Genomic DNA, 5,668 nt, shown 5'->3' on the forward strand with positions numbered 1-5,668 from the left:
GCAGGCAGAAAATGCTTTCTACAAGTTCATCGAATCCTGAAGCACGGGTTTTTATGCTTCAGGAATAAACGAACTTATTTCTAGTTGGCAAAAATGTGTTGATTGTAATGGTTCCTATTTTGATTAATAAAGATGTGTTTGAGCCTAGTTAAAATGATTTAAAATTCATGGTCCAAAATCACAATTACTTTTGTACCAACCTAATAGCTAGGCCGTGGAAGCAATGCAGGTGTCCATCAATAGATGAATGGATAAAGAAGTGGTGGCATGTATGTATAATGGAATATTACTCACCATAAAAAGGAACCAATCTGAGTCAGTTCTAGTGTGGTAGATGAACCTAGAGCCTGTTATACAGGGTGAAGTTAAGTCCCTTGGACAGGGAAGCCTGGCGTGCTTCAGGCCATGGAGTCACAAAGAGTGAGATACTACTCAACCACCGAACTGAACTGCATAAAAAGAAAAATAAATATCATACAATAACACATATATGTGGAATCTAGAAAAATGATACTGATGAACCTATTTGCAGGGCAGGAATAGAGACACAGGCATAGAGAACAGACTTCTGGACACAGCAGGGGAAGGAGAGGGAGGGACAAATTGAGAGAGTAGCTTTGAAACATATACGTTACCATTTGTAAAACAGCTGGTGGGAAGTTTCTGTAAGCACAGGGAGCTCAGCCTTGTGCTCTGTAACAACCCAGAGGGGTGGGATGGGGTCGGAAGTGAGAGGGAGGCTCAAGAGGGAGGGGACACGTGTATACTTACGGCTGCTTCACCTTGTTGTATGGCAGAAACCAGCACAACAGTTGTAAAGCAATTATCCTCCAATTAAAAAAAATTTTTAATACTGTTGAATGCTAGAGATTCAAGTCCAGATATTCATATTTCCTTACCTAGAGGAACTTACAGTTTAGCAAAAAGGAATATTATGGGAAACCCTCAGTGCTGAACTTTTTTTGTATGATTCCGTTTATATGAAATGCCTACTACAGACAAATGTATAGAGACAGAAAGTAGGTTAATGGTAGCCCACGGCTGGGGAAATAGAAGAATGGTGAGTCACTGCTAAAAAATATGGGCTTTCTTTTGGGAGTGGTGAAAATATTACAAATTGATTGTGGTGATAGTTTCACAGTGCTCTGAAGAGAATAAAAGCGGTTGAATCGCACACTTAAATGGGTGAGTTGTATTACATGTGAATAAGATTGTTAACAAAAAACCTACATAACCCAACATTTATTTTCTCACGTTTTCTGTGGACCAGGAGTCTAGGCATGGCTTAATTGTGTCCTCTGCTTGAAAGTAAAAAAGTGAAAGTGAAGTCACTCAGTCATATCCTACTCTTTGTAGACCCCATGCACCAGGCTCCTCCGTCCATGGGATTCTCCAGGCAAGAGTACAGGAGTGGGTTGCCATTTCCTTCTCCAGGGGATCTTCCCGACCCAGGGATTGAACCCAGGTCTCCCACCTTGCAGGCAGACGCTTTACCCTCTGAGCAACCAGGGAAGCTTAGGATTAAAGCTTAGTTCTTTGCTTAGGATCTCACAAAGCTACAGTAAAGGTTTCAGGCAGGACTGTGATCAATCATGTCGCTCAGTGCTCAACTTTAAATGAAAGTCTTAAGGGCTAATATGTTTTTCATACAGCAAGTGCAATTTCTTTCTATAGTATCAACCAACAGTTTCAATAAAGTACTTTCTCTCATGACTCTACAGATTTGCTGGGTTCAGCTGGGTGGTTCTTCCCTGGATCTCCCATGCAGTGGTGGTGAGCGGTCTTCGGGCGGCGCATGCATGGTCAGTCACTGAGTCTCGTCTGACTCTTTTGAGACCCCATGGCTGTAGCCTGCCAGGCCACTCTGTCCATGGGATTTCCCAGGCAAGAATAATGGAGTGGGTTGTCATTTCCTTCTCCGGGGGAATCTTCGCAACCCAGGGATCAAACCTGTGTCAGGTGGATTTTTTTTTTTTACCAGTAAGTCATTAAGGAAGCCATGGTACTGTGCTACAATTAAAAAAAAAAAAACTATCCTGAGAAAAAGTGTTTTTTTGATAAATCAAATTAGGAAAAAGGTTAAAGGGGCAGTGATCAAAAAGCTCAGCTGGGCTGGACATCCAAGATGCGGGAGGTGAGCTGGGCCAGGCACTAAACACCTGCACAGGGCCTTCCACGTGGCTTTGACTCAGGTTTTTCATGCACAGCCTGAATGTTCACTGGAAGGACTGATGTTGAAGCTGAAACTCCAGTACTTTGGCCACCTCATGCGAAGAGCTGACTCACTGGAAAAGACCCTGATGCTGGGAGGGATTGAGGGCAGGAGGAGAAGGGGACAACAGAGGATGAGATGGTTGGATGGCATCACTGACTCAATGAGTTTGGGTAAACTCCAGGAGTTACTCATGGACAGGGAGGCCTGGCGTGCTGCAGTCCATGGGGTCGCAAAGAGTCAGACACGACTGAGAGACTGAACTGAACTGAACTGAACTGATGACGGCTCTAAGAGGGAACACGGAGAGAGGGAACATAATGCAAAAGCAGCTACGATAAATCAAGAACAACTAAGGGCTGCACCAGGAATGACGAGCACAGCGTTAACTTCCGCTGTATTTCACAAGTCAAAGCAGTCACAGGACCTGCCGAAACTCAGGAACATAGAGAAATAAACCATCTCTGGATGAAGGACATCACGACCACATTGCAGAAGATAATGTGGGATTAGAGTTATGGAAAGCATCATCTGCCACGGAGAGAAAAGCCATTGTTTTGAGCAATGTTTCGTTTCAAATTTCTGTAACCAAGCATTAAAACTTTCAAATGCAGTAAATCATCATATCTATCTGGCAAGCAAGGTTATTTCCGTCTGCACTTTCCTCAGGGAAAGAAGGAAATGCCACATTTGGGGAAAGAATGCCGCTCTAATGCTGAGTCGAGTACTAGTTCGGCTCTAACAGACACACCACACACCCCCCACACCCCATGTAGCACAGAAACATGTGTTTAATATCCAGGGCAAGATGATAAATCCAGACAGTCTTCAGTGATAACAGATCGAAATGCTTATCTATGAGTGTCATGTCCTTTCAGCTCTTCATCAAGTCAAGCAGATGTTAATCTATTGAAATTATCTATATGATACTGTTAAGTGTTTTAGGCTGTGTAAAAGCTTATAATCCAGAAACCACGTCTTCCTGGAATTTACAACTTACGCCAAAGGGCAGGGAAATGTTGTCCCTTCTTCATGATTAGTCTCAGCAGCAGCTGATGTGTCCTTTGTTATCGTGTGTTTTTCTCTTTTGGCTCTTCCCCCCCCCCCGCCCCCCCGCCGTCCCCACCCCAAATGGCTACCAGAATAAATTGCACAAAATTCTGAATTCACTTTTCATAAGCTGCCTTTTAACCTGCATTACTTTAGAAATGAGTTCAAGCATCTCTTGCTTACCCATCAGTGGAGACTGTTGTAAAAATCTCAGCATGATTCTGTAGCGCTGCATGTAAAAGAGAAATATGAACAATTTCCACCAAAAAAATGAACATAAATTCATTTTTTAAACTGTCAGCAACTCTTCATGTTTGAATATGGTCATTTAGATAGGCTTGGGAAACTCCAAAATATTCTCCCAATGCTTAAAAATGTCTGTGCCTCTGCATGTTTCAGTCTTCTTAAAAAGACAGTTTACCTAAGTGGGGTTTCAGCAAATCCCAGATGGTAAATACACAGGTTCTGGCATGCCAGGAAGAGCAACAAAGGTATTCAGTTCAGCTGAGTTGCTCAGTCGTGTCCGACTCTTCGTGACCCCCGTGGACTGCAGCACGCCAGGCCTCCCTGTCCATCACCAACTCCCAGAACTCACTCAAACTCATGTCCATCAAGTCAGTGATGCCATCCTACCATCTCATCCTCTGTCATCCCCTTCTCCTCCCACCTTCAATCTTGCCCAGCATAAGGGTCTTTTCCAATGAGTCAGTTCTTCGCATGAGGTGACCAAAGTACTGGAGTTTCAGCTTCAGCATCATTCCTTCCAAAGAAATCCCAGGGCTGATCTCCTTCAGAATGGACTGGTTGGATCTCCTTGCATTCCAAAGGACTCTCAAGAGTCTTCTCCAACACCACAGTTCAAAAGCATCAATTCTTCGGCGCTCAGCTTTCTTCCTAGTCCAACTCTCAGATCCACACATGACCACTGGAAAAACCATAGCCTTGACTAGACGGACCTTTGTTGGCAAAGTAATGTCTCTGCTTTTCCATATGCTGTCTAGGTTGGTCATAACTTTCCTTCCAAGGAGTAAGTGTCTTTTAATTTCATGGCTGCAGTCACCATCTGCAGTGACAAAGGTATTAGAAAGCCGCAGTTTTTCCTGACAAGATCTTCCTCCTGTCTCACTCTCTGGTCCAGTGGAGGGGCGGGTTTCCTTCATATCACACTCTCCATGAGCAAAGATTCAGTCCTTTCCAGCTCCCAACCTTAGCGTGCGCCTTGCTGCCACTCATCAGTAGGGATAGTCCCGATGGTCCCCAGCTTCTCTGAATGATGAGGCTACGGAGTCTCAGGAGCCTGGTTCACTAGAGAGCGCTTTGACTCGACTGCGGACACGTGTTGTGAGGGTAGGTCAGTGAATTCTGGGAGTGGGCTCAGGCGGCTCAGTGAAGAAGGTTTACTTCCCTGAGCTGCCTTTGATCTCAATTTAAGCAATTTATTTATATTTGGAACCATGTCATTTTAACCTGAATTTAAAGTGAATTGAACAAGCCAATTGACAATGCAGTGACCACCAACTATGAAGCCCATTTTTTTTTTACAGGAAAAAAGATGCATTAAGTCTTTGGGAAGATCTGGATAGGGACCAAGGTGGTGGTGGATGTGTGGGAAGAAATTTTCAGAAATAAAGATAAATGGTTTGTGTTTTAGAGGAATAAATAGGTCAATGTTCCAGACACTCCATTTCATTAATCAAGTTGGCAATGGTATCAACAAACTCAATTGCTAGTAAATGATTATCTGATTAAAATGGCAAGAAGAATATGCCCAAGTAGGTATAATACATTTTATAAGATTTAAAATACTCCCAATACATTCTTTTCTGATGGTATCAGTAGTATGTTGGGTAACATTTTGCCAGAAAAAAAAAAAATCTCAAGGATGTGCTTATTCTTCACAGATTATACACCCCCTTGTTCTCTTGTGAATTACACTGATCTACTAAAAAAAAAAGTAAAAATAAACTATATGTTCAGGGATCATTTCTATAGTTCGTTACTGGAGAAGTTTCTCTGAACCTGCAGAGCACCAGAAACCATGAGAAGGAGATGCAGCTTTCTCTCCCGAGTGTGAAGCCGGCTCGGTGTTGCTTCTGCAGCTATTAGCCACTGATAATCGTTCTTCTCTTCCTTTTGGAGAGTAAGAGGGAGAGGGTGTAGTTTGAGTGGTCAAAAAAAAAAAAATACTAAATAGACCTCCCATATCCTTGTTCATGCTACTAAAAATAGACTTCCTAAGATTGTATGGTTTTTCCAGTAGTCACATATATATGTGAGAGTTGGACTATAAAGAAAGCTGAGTGCTGAAGAATTGATGCTTTTGAACTATGGTGTTGGAGAAGACTCTTGAGAGTCCCTTGGACTGCAAGGAGATCCAACCAGTCCATCCTAAAGGAAATCAGTCCT

The 5,668-nt window shown here is 42.9% G+C and overlaps 1 non-coding gene across 1 annotated transcript; it reads left to right on the forward strand.

Annotated features, from left to right (window-relative positions):
• The first annotated feature begins 5,218 nt into the window (after positions 1–5,218).
• Positions 5,219–5,432, forward strand: LOC147370023 (small nucleolar RNA U3). Its single transcript, XR_015168674.1, has one exon. It is a non-coding gene; the product is annotated as a small nucleolar RNA U3 (small nucleolar RNA).
• The last annotated feature ends 236 nt before the right edge of the window (positions 5,433–5,668 follow it).

The sequence above is a fragment of the Bos grunniens genome, chromosome 7 (assembly GCF_055505025.1).
Source record: "Bos grunniens cultivar Pamir isolate PY7600 chromosome 7, Bosgru_T2T1.0, whole genome shotgun sequence".
Classification (NCBI taxonomy): Eukaryota; Metazoa; Chordata; class Mammalia; order Artiodactyla; family Bovidae; genus Bos; species Bos grunniens.